The following is a 12,366-nucleotide window of genomic DNA, read 5'->3' as shown; positions in this document are numbered from 1 at the left end:
AGACAGGAAAAGGAATTTATCGGATACAGGGAGATACAACAAAAACAAGGACATGCATAGTTAATTTCCAAATAAAACCAATAAGACCAGCAGAGTTGAACTAGTGACTTATCTCCAGCACATATAAGTGAAACATTTGATTTCAGCACATGTCCACAGTTATTGCAGAGAGAGAGGTTGGACAGAGATCATCTTGCTCCTGCTTGATTATCCTTCCTTCCTTCCTTCCTTCCTTCCTTCCTTCCTTCCTTCCTTCCTTTTATAAAATGTAGAAGGTCAATGGAAGCCAATCTCATTAGGAAGACTATTTTTCCCATCAAAGAAAAATCTCCACCTCTGGTGTGGCAAAATTTTGTCTAGCAGCATGCTGAACGTGATGTGCATACAAGAGGAAACCAAGATTAAATGAGCTAAGGATTCCTGGGTGTAGTATGTTATTATTCAAAAAACATTATGCCAGACAAACCTTATTGCAGTCTTTGACAAAATGATTAAATTAATGGACCAGTGAATTGCTGTGAATATATTATTAATATAGTATACTTGGACTTCAATAAGGCATTTGACAAAGTGGATTCAACTGCTTCTTGGTAAGATAGAAAATGGTAGAATAGACAGCATTCCTATGAGATGCATTTGTAAAAGGCTGATCAACCACATTCAGCATGTATTTCTTAATGAAGCCCACGCTTACATGATGAGCCCACACCTCATGCAGTGCGTACCCCAAAGTTTTATCTTAGCCCCAATATTCTTCAACATCTTTATAAACTATTTAGATGAGGGGATAGAAGGGGAATTCATCAGGTTTGCAGACAACAGCAAGCTGGTGAGAATAGCCAATACCCCAGAAGATAGGCTCAAGATCCAGAAAGATCTCAACAAACTTGAACATTGAACCCTACCTAACAAAATGCAATTTAGGTTTGAGAAAAGTAAGGTTCTATGGTTAAGCAAGAAAAACCAAATGCACAGGTATAGAATAGGTGGTACCTATCTCAACAACAGTAACTCTGAGAGGGATCTAGGAGTTCTAGTGCACCACTAGATAAATATGAGCAAGCAGTGTGCTGCAACTAACAAAAAAAACCTAATGCAGTCCTAGGTTGTATCAACAGAAGAATAGCATCAAGATAACGTGAAGTGATAGTAGTGTATTATACTGCAGTGGTAAGACTGCACTTGGAATGCTGCATCCAGCTTTGGTTATCACAATACAAAAAAGATATTGAGAATCTAAAAAGAGTGCAAACAAGAGCAACAAAAATGATTAAGGGGTAAATTTGTGATTGTATAGGTAATTGAAAATATGGATGCACAAAGCTTGTAACCAAACGACATCCTGTATGTAACAAAAAAGATGATTAAGGGGCTAGAACCGGGATGGCGAACCTATGGCATGCGTGCCACAGGTGGCATGCGGAGCCATTTGTCAGGGCACATGAGGCATTGCCCTGTAAGCTGGCCAGCACGCATACACACGCTGGCCAGCTGAGTTCAGCCTTTTTTAAAGCCATTTTTCGCCCTCTCCAGGCTCCAGAGGCTTTATAGGAGCCTGGGGAGGGCAAAAAGAGCCCCCCCCGGAGGCCCTCCAGAGGATTCAGGAGCTTCCCTGAAGCCTCCAGAGTGCAAAAAACTGGCCCTATGGGCAAGCCAGAAGTTCGGGAATGGACTTCCAGTTTGCTTGTAGGGTCGGTTTAACCCCCCGGAGGCTTCAGGGACCTTCAGGAGGCTTCTCTGAAGCCTCCTGAGGACTAAAAATGACCCTTCAAGCAAACTGGAAGTTTGCTTGTAGGGTCGTTTTTTGCCTTCTGAAGGTCCTGAAGCCTCCGGAGGCCCTCCAAGGGGTGTGGGAGGCTGTTTTCACACCCACCCCGGCTCCTACAAAGCTCTGGAGCCTCGGTAGGGCAAAAAAAAGCATGCAAAAAATCGGGGGAGCACCTCTCATGCATGCATTCGCAGTGGGGGGGTTGTGTGTTGCATTATGGGTGCAACACGCCCACACATGATCCCCCTGTGCTCCCCCCCTTATGGCACACAAGTCAAAAAAGGTTCGCCATCGCTGGCCTAGAGGCTAAAACCTACAATGAATAGTTGCAGCAACTGGGTAAGTCTAGTCCACCAAAGAGAAAAATTGTGATATGACAGCAACCTTCTAATATCTAAGGGACTATTACAGAGAAGGGGGGATCACCTTATTCCCCCAAGCACCTGAGGAAGGACAAGTAATAGATGGAAATTTATCAATTTAGAACTGAGGAGAAATTGCCCATCAATGAGAACAATTAACCAATGGACCAGCTTGCCTTCAGAAGTTGTGGGTGCTTGCTCCATCACCGGAAATTTTTAAGAAAAGATTGGACAATTATTTGTTTGGAATCATATAGCTTCTCCTGCTTGAGCAGGGGTTTGAACTAGGAGATCTAAAAGGTCTTTCCAACTCTGTTATTCTTATTTAAGTATTTGTATTGATCTGTAATAATGTCATTGATCAATACATTAGCAGAGACACATCTTAACTATTTTAATATTACATTATCAACTGATATTTATTGTTATGTCACTTAATACATGAATATCATTTTATGCAGTTAATAATGTAACATTATATTTCATAATTCGTTTTTTAAATTTTGATATCAAGGGTGAATCTTGATGGGAAAAATTCAATGTAAAAGTAAAGGGAGGAAGGTGAAGAAACCAGAGTACCAATTGATTGACTGAAGAAAGAGAAAATGTATGTTGTTTAGGCAAACCTATTGGAAGGTAAGAGTCATCTCAAAACAAATGAATAAAAAGTGGGAATAAAGAAGAAAAGATGTGAAAGCTACAGAGAAATGAATTGTGTTAAAGTGTGTCATAGAAATGTGTAAAATAAATGAGAAATATGAAAAATAGCAGTAAGTGCTATGGGAATATTAAATATGATAATTAATTAATTAATCTTAAGAGTCTGTTTGGTGCAGTGACGTGCGGTGAGGTTTATGGCTGGTGAGGCTGGTGACGTCATCAGCGCGAGCCGCGCTCCCCTTCATGTTGACTCATGAAGGCGGGGAATGAGGCCATGTGCGCAGGAGGCTGAGGCAGCTTCAGCCTCCTGCACACGTGGTCCCATTCCCCTCCTTCCTGACTCCTGAGTCAACATGAAGGGGACCACGGAACACGCTCCGCGGGACCGTGGCTCATGCTCCACGGTCCCCTTCATGTTGATTCAGGAAGACTGGGAATGGGACCACGTGTGCAGGAGAGAGGCTGAGGCTAGAGCAGCCTCCTGCATACGTGGTCCCATTCTCGGATCACGTGTGCAGAAGGCTCCTCAGCACCTTTTGCCTTTTTTTTATTTTCATGATGAGAGTGGTGAGGCTCTGCCTCCCCTGCCTCCCCTGACCGCACGTCCCTAGTTTGGTGTAACCACAGATATCAGGTGAGATGCCAGAAGATTGTAGTGCTAGTTCCCCTTTAGGCACAAAGTGATCTTGGGCTGGTCATTTTCTCTTAACCCTAAGAAGAAAGCAATAGCAAACCACTTGTGAAAAATCTTCCTAAGGAAACTGAGATACTTATCCAGGTAGTTTGCAAGAATCAGACACAATTGAGGGGAAGATGAATGTTGACACAGAAGTAATTTACTTATGAAGTAGCTATGACACTTCCTTAATGTAAAGATGGTACTTCTCTATGAATAGAAAAATATCTTTATTCCCCTTTGCAAAGGGAAAATTAGAGAAAGGAAGGCCTCTGATTAGAAAGATGTATGTAAAATGCAAAAGACTAAGTCCACATGTGAAGATCCAATTAAACTGATATATTGCTAAATAACCTATGCATAGGAATATTTTCAACTAATGGTTATCACCTGCTTGAAGTTAGACAAGAGCCCATAGAATTCAATGGCTGTTAGACTTAGTCTGCTTGTGGCTATATAGGAATTCTAGGCTGATCCCTCTCTGTTCCTGGGTTCTGCCATTCTTCTCTTGCATCCCCTTCCCCTTCAATATGATTCCTCCCCTTCTTCCATGGTATCGCCCTTCCCTTCTGCATGGTCTCTTCAAAATCTGAGTTCTCATGGGAACTTGGCAGTGGTGACAGTGAAGCTGTCTCAAAGGAATCATCTTCCCCTGCAGTGATTCAGAAGATGCTTGCTGGAAAACTTCTAAAACATTAGTTTCCTCCCCACCCTACTACCCTGAGACATGAAGGTCAGAAGTGGATGATTGAGCATAATCAACTTCCCAATTTTTCTCTAGATGTGTCCACAGGGGCTATTTAACCATCAGCTATGGTTAATTCCTTGGATTGCATGATGCAAGGAGTTGGAAACTTGATTAGTCATGTCTTTTTAGGGAAACATTGAAGTTGAGAAATCATTTAGGGGGCATAGTCATATTGGCATTCTCTCCAAAACGTTCAGTTTTGGGGTTGCCTTTCCTATGGATCAGATAGTGTATGCTTTTGCCCTTTTACCTAGAGTCCATTATATCGCGTGCTTCATATTCTGTTTTGCCCTTCTACAATTAGTGGTGATGGGGGCAGCTGCTGGGAGCATAACGTGCTAAGATTGCTTTTTTTCAACTAGCAATGAATGGTGAAAGACTGAATGCATTTTCATAGAGGGAGTAATTCAATTGATTTGATCTCAGATAAGCTTTTAAGATAAAATTGGGAACCATTTTTTGCTTCTTAGTCCCTATAGAAGCATTTTCCTGAGATTGGTTGAGGCCAGGTAGAGAAAAAGGAAACAAGGTAGTATTTCTAGAAGTTATACAAGTAACTAAGAATAATGAAACTACCTGTAGATCTGATGCAAATTCACTTGCTGTAATTTCAGCTGTGGGTATTTTGTTTTGTGTTTGTATTATGGGAATTCATCCTTTTCATTATTAGTTCTTCAATACTTTTGTTTTCTTTGAACTACCGTTTACTTTTTAAACTGTTATGTACATAATCAAGACTTGAATTTTTAATGAATCAATGATTTTCATTCTGGAAAGAAACTGAATCTTTAGCCTATTCATCTCCTGCTTGAACAGACATCAGAAGGAGACCAGTGATGGAATAATTCCTCCTGAGTAATTAGTGCACCAGAGAGAATTTCTCTGTTGTAATATTTTGAATAGTTTGAAAAATCAAGTTTGAGCCTCTAATGACTAGGAACTCAACACATCAGTCAATCTTTCACAAAACCAAGGCTTTGGCTTCAATATCTGCTAGATCTGCATTGTGTGCAAATGAGTCTGTTGCTCTAGCACTGTGTTATGTAATTTTTGTTAAAAAGAGGTATCTAAGCCCTCTGATTCAAGAGATTCTTTGCATTTATTAGTTAGTCCCGAGAGGTCAGTGCATAATGATTGTATCACTTTAAACCTGTCTGATCTATAAAGAAGCACTCATAGAACTTTTCATTATTAATAATGTACTGCAGTTAAATTAGAAACCTGTTCCTATAGCCCCAAAGGGTAATTAATTTAGCAGACTAGGAATTTTGATTAAGCAAATGAAATGTCTCATACAGACTGTTTTTCAATTCTTACACTGTATTTTTGAATGACTCTGATTGCTATAAAAGGTAGCTCAGATTTCAGCCTGTTCTATTTGACTGTTGGAAACTGAATATGGGTTTCAGCATGACTCTTAAAGCTTAAAAAAACCAAATGGCATTGATTTTAAAAGAAATGTAAACATTGATGTAGACCTAGTCTGGTCACTTTGTTTAGATGTATATTGTTCCTAGGATTTTTGAGAGAGGCAGGCAAATTATGAATTTGTTGGGGGTCAGTTGTGAATTGTAAGCAAAATTCAGCTCCCATAATTCAAGAAAAAAGTTTGTACTCAATTTTTTTATAAATCTGTTGAAAAAATTGAATGCTGGCCATTTTAAAAAATCGTATCTTTCTCTGGAGCTATAATTCTGAGTTCTGCTTTTACTTGGTTGGAACAGTAAACAAGATAATTGACATACGTGGCACATCTTAAAGCAGGACTGGGAGTGCATCTGTGAAAAAGTGGGGTTTGGCTTGGGAGCATTTACAGCCAAGTCTGCCACAAGATAGCTGTAAAATAAGTAATGCTGTCCATACAATCAGAAATTATAGTAGAGGTTGAAGTCACTATTGTATATTTCTTGAGTCATTTTTACATGACAATTAGAAGCCTATCATTTAAATATTCTATAACTGTGTGAAAAAGGAGGATAATGCAGAAAGAAAATTCTATAAATATGACTGGTAAAGTTGGCAGGAAATTCTCTTTTGAAAATACATCTAGTCATTTATATTTATACAAATAAGCTTTACCATGCTATTATACAGTATTTTGCTTTACAAAGGTATTTTGTGCTGAGAGTATTTTATTTTATTTTAAGGTTATTCAATATTAACTACTTGTACTGATCACACCTCTGCACTCTCCCAACACTTGCATTAGGAGGGGGTGGTTCTTGCTCCTCATCTGAGCTTCTGTCTTCTCATGTTCCTCCCTGCCTCTGTTCCTCCCTGCCTGCAGGCCTTACTAATTCCGAAAAGCCTTGCTGGACTGACTCTGACTCTTCCCCAGTTTCTTCCAAGGCCAACAGAGCTGCCCTCTCAATCGCTTTCAGTTCTTGTTCCAGCTCATCTTCCCCCACAGATTCAGACTCGAACGGGGACAGGTTTCTAAAAATCTGAATACTCGTTAGCTCTTTGCACTTTGTTGCAATCATTGTCTACACTCTCCACACAGACATATTTAACTCACTATGCCTCCACCAAAAATCAACTAAGTGGAAAGTTGTTGAGAAGAAGATCAGGAGGAGAATTAAATATGAAATCGCTGCCTTCCATTATCTTTAACTTCCATTCTTTCATCGCCATAACTTCCTTCGTCCTTTTTAATAGTAAGTAGAGAGTCTAAAGTGAATAGTTAGCCACAATTCATAAAACATTGGTGGCTAGAGATGTGGTTCAACAAAATGTGGTCTTATTTCCATCTAAGTTGGCTAATATTTCAGTCCAGATTTTTAAGAACGTATCAGATAACCTATGGTGCCTTGCCTTGTTTTATAATGCTGCTGAAATGAATTGCCTTTTTTCTTTAAAACAATTGAAATGTTATGCTTTTAATTTTTGACATATCTTTGTCCATATGATTTTTTTTAATCATCATTGTTAGTCTTTGAAAAAGTTGTTTAACAGTATAGATTTTAGCTAAAATAGATTAGCAGACCTTTGCTTCAAGCATCCAGACTGCTGAAACATTCACTGTCCACCCACAATACAATATGTAAGAATAACATTTTTAAAAAATAGAAAGTTATATAAATCTTCATTACAATACATATCACATTCAGTTAAGCCCTTGATGATTGGCAAGCAGTCTTGTCTTTCTTTAAGTTACATTGGTGTTATCAATGAATAGCCTCTCCCAGTAGGTGCCACATGATTGTTTGAGGCAGGGAGATTTTATATGCACAGGAAGGCTTTCATGGGCACTGGATCCCTTTATGAACATGAAGACTCCCTGCTGTAGACAATCTTTCTGTAGTCATGGACAACTGACTGTTTGTGAATGTCATAGTGCAGTTGAAAGAGAAGAAAGACTCATTTTTCCTTTCATGTAGAATTCTACATGTGAATGCATTGCTTGAGCAGGTCTTTTGTTAAAAGACAGAAAGAAAAGAAGAAACATATACAATTGGTTCATATTATAAAAGTCGGCATGAGCCACCCAAATATCTTTCTGCCTTTCTTCTCACAAAACCAATTTGTTAACTTGCAAACTTAAAGTTTTATGTTTTAAGGCATCTACTCATGTAACTGTCAGAATAAAATCTGAATACAAAACTGATTTTGCCACTGTTTCCAGGGTGTCTTCCATTTTATTTGCTTTTTTTGCTGAGTGTATCACATTGTTTCAGAGGCAATAAATAAGCTGCTATTGGTGTTTTCTGCTCTCTCACTCTCTCTCTCTCTCTCTCTAGATTTGCTGGCTGCCTTCACTTCTTCATCTGAAGGAATCCCACGGGGAGACCTCCTCATGTTGTTTATGCTTGATTGCAGCCTCTTGGAGAGGTGATTTTATCATGAAAAATAGGGCTTGCATACCACTCACCCAGATTGTAACTAACTTAAGAACAACAATATCACACCAAATCTATGAAAATGACAATCTAATTTCTTTTATTTCCATCAATTTTAATAAGTAGGAATAAGAACATTTTTTGGGCCAGCGTTATTTTAAATTTTCCATTTATGGTAATGATTTAGCAATGACATCAAGCTATCAGTAAATATACAGATATTTAATTATATGTTTGGTGAAAACCATTAAGTGAAGGATTTTTCAGAGATTATTGCAGAGTTCCAATGTATTGGGAATATCAACATTTACTTGTTTCATTTTCATAATTAGATCATTAATTGTCTTCCTTCACTGGATAAGAATTCTGTCCTAGAATAATCTTCTCTTATAAAATGAGTTGATAAAAGGTCTATCTCATTTGGAAAATATTTACAATATCCTTACTGAAGACCATGTTTATGCGTGCATTGCTTGAAGTACAATTCTGAAGCAATAACTTGAGTTGATTAACAACAAATGTTATAGAAATAAGAGGACTTGCCATATTGCCTTCCTCTCCCCCAACATGTTTGGTTCAGTTTAAATAATTGACTTTCCATTTTACTATTTCTGTTCTGAGCCATACTCAGAACCAAAAGTATGCTCTTAGTATGTGCACTACAGAATATTACTGTACTATGCTTGTACAGTATAGACATATACATGTTAGAGCAGAAGCATCAATTTACTGTAAATATTATGTAAAAGCAGAACGAAAATGCTTAATACAACTTTCTTTTTTTCAGCAATAGACTAATGGTTCTTCAGATGTGTATCTATGTACTTACAGTGAAGATTAAAGTCTATTTTTCCAGAAATATTACCATTTTGCATGCAAAGAATGCTAACGCACAAGAATTTTCTACCATGTAAATTATTAAACTGAAATAGAATTCTTTGAGAAATCCTTCATAATATCTTACAATACAGTGTACAATATCAGTACAATATGGTATTGGTATGCTACATTCAAGTGTTTTTCACCAGCTGCCTCACTTTTTTTCTGCTGTGCATTTAGATGAATGTGGGAGGAGGGTAAATAACATATTGCATGGTAATATCTCCATTCATGGCATCATCTGCTGGGAGTGATTTAATGCTAATGAGAATCAAACACCAAGACAGTATTTTTAAAGAATCACCAGAAGGGGATCTTAAAGAGGAAAAAACAAATATATTCTTTTCTGAACCCTTTGTAAATCAAAATAAAAGAAATTTCCTCCATTTGTGTGTTCAATCTCAATTGGGGAAAAAATTTTCTTCAGCAATTTATTCATGACATATTATAAAGGAAGGACGCAAGAAACTGGAAAAGATGATGAAATTTTTTAAACAAGCAGTGTTACAAGAATAAGAGAGAAGGAGAAAGGTATAGAATAGGGCTGCCAAACTCCCGGCCCACGGGCCAGATGCATTATGTGCTGGCCATGCCCACCCTCATTTTAGCAAAGGGGGGGGGAGTCCTAATATGTCACTTGATGCCACCATTACAAGAAAAAAAAGAAACAAACACAGAAGCCAAGCATGTCATTGATTTCACAATTATTGGTTCAATTTCCCATCATTGGTTTCTTCAGATCATAGTTACATGAAGTGGTGGTTCTGAATAAACATGAATAAATAATCAGATGGTTTTTGAATTTCATTTCCTAGTTTTCAAGAAAGCATGCTTCAAGATGAATAATGGTACCATAGATTATCTATCTCTTCTCCAGAGACAGTATCCATGCTTATATCTAACAGTCAGTGAGGATTGTAGATGTACATAAATGGAATCTCTGACAGTGAAATTTAGGTTTCTGAAACAATGAGTAGATAAGCAAATGTTTCCCCTTGGGATCCACATGGGAAATATAAAGACTGAGTAAAAGATTTTGAACTGCTGAGGATGAGAAAGAGATGACAATTATTGAGGGCTACTATTCATGTTGGCTGTATGTTACCCGCAGGATCAAAGGCAGCACACACCTGAATTTCAGGTACTAATAAAAGCACTAACTTTTTGGCTTCTTTGAAAACTTTAGTTGCCTTATGACAAAATTGATTAGATGGGCCTCATCCATAAGAATGATTATTATGCCCATCTATTATTGATATGCACATAATGATAACACTACAAGAAGCAGAATTGCTGAAATTATACTTAGGATTCTATCAGGATTCTTCCTGCCTCAAGGCAAGAGGTCTAATATTAAGTTTGTTATTTTTTTCCTATGTTCATCCAAAGGAGGAAATAGGAAAATAGAAGTTTTCAAATACATATCAAAATAAGAAATATTTTGGAGGCTCGTTGAAGAAGTCCAATGAAAAATAGAGGTAGAGAAATGTTCTATCTGTCAAAAATTCTTCAAAGGGAATTAGAAAAAATACAATGAAGGATAATTGTACTACGAAATTATGTTTTGACAACTAAGTGTATTTTTGAAGCACAAACTTTAGAGAAATAATCCTCTGTGCTGTTCCCCCTCAGTGCTAAGTTTGAAAAAGGGTGTTTTCTACAAATGGTGGGCTGGTTCTTTATATTTACATATTCAAGGATACCATTAGGATACATCCTCATCTAACTGATCTTGATCTATAAGGGATAGCATCATATTTTAGGCCATCAGCCAGGTATACACTTCATTTATCTTCTGGTGCAAAATTTAATGGGTTTGAATGGAATGTGAGCAAATTCCTTCATCATCACAGCCTTGCTATGGATTGCAGTTCTTATTTATGTTCAGGAAAATGACAGAAAGTGGGGAGTGCTTTATTTTTTTTTCTGCTGTTGTCAATCATTCCAAAGGAATGATTTTTTAAAATGTAGCATCTTATAGTAATTAATTACTGCCCTTTGTCATTGCACTTATGTTTGTGCTATTCTAACACACTCTTGCTATTTATAAATAAAGTGCCAGATCAATTCCTCTCTTTAGAAATGCAAATAAATCAGTTACTATGGCCCTAAACAAAATCTTTTGTTTTATACATTTGATATTTATCCTTTATATTTTATATCAGACTAACCTAGCCATTTAAAAGCAACTATTGCACTCCATTAAAGGACATATTTGTTAAAACATTCATATAATAGTATTTGTGATTGAATCACAGCTTTTGTATATTTAATAGGATAGAAAAGTTCCACTCTTCTTTTTCAAAAGGAGATTGTTATCTATATTAGCAGTAATACAGTGATGCCTCTCTACCATTATTTGGGCTCTTTTATTCATATTTTTAAGATTTCCAATGTAATCATGTCGTATTAACTTCTTTTCAGGATTATAAGTGATAAAAGGAGCAAAACTGTCCAAGGGAATAATAGGTCTGTAAAAGGCATTGGATTCAATTCTGAAAAACAGCTTCTGAAGGCGTGTGAGCATGAATACAGTACTTGTCACTGACCCGCTAAAGCAGCTAGGCATGTTTCCAGGATCAGAGGACTACAAAGGAAGCCTCCCTGAAAAAAGACATTTCTGCTTTAATACGCTGTTGGCAGGTGCTATGCCAATCTTCTCCAGCTGCCCAACCACATTTGGGGAATTGAATCCAAAGCCCTTTCAAATAATATTACAACAGGTACGATATCATATCAAATGGCTGTGGGGAAGGGTGTATTACACAAAATCTTCATTAAAACATTTTATTATTATTTTTCTTCTCTCATTCTCCCTTCTTTAAATAAAAACACACAAACAAAATATTCCAATATCTGTTCAAAGTGACCATTAGATAGTAACAAAGATATTCTTGTAACTTTTTCATGCCATCTACCTGTCACCAGACAGGACATGGTACCTTTATTACAAATAATTGTATTAAAATGTTGTAAAAAGAGAACCCTGTTAGTCTATGGCAACAACAACAAAAATCAGAAGGAGACTAACATTTTTTTCCTCTAAAAAAGCATAAACGTTTGTGAACTGCAGCTCACTTTATATTTAGAATATCTAGATTGATTTAGGATTTAAATTAGGATAAAGCTGGCAGAAGTGAGGGTAAAATATGATGGTTATGCAGATGAGGGCTGCATAATCAGATTACAAAAATTTTATTAATTTACAATTGTAATTTGTTTTAAAAAATCACTTTCTGAGATTACCTGAAATTTGTCAGGTGCAAGTAACCAGGAACAGGAGTTTCATTCACAGCACTTCAAGTTTATTGTATGCTACCTATACACAAAAATCTTATCTACTAATTGTCAAGGCAAATAGATAAGGGTCAATGGAATTCATGGTGGGCTAGACCCAGGTCTTTTGTGGAAACAGAACAACACCAAACTGATGA

This window comes from Natrix helvetica, assembly GCF_964273705.1.
Source record: "Natrix helvetica genome assembly, chromosome: Z".
Classification (NCBI taxonomy): domain Eukaryota; kingdom Metazoa; phylum Chordata; class Lepidosauria; order Squamata; family Natricidae; genus Natrix; species Natrix helvetica.
Note: the sequence above shows the minus strand (reverse complement) of the source record.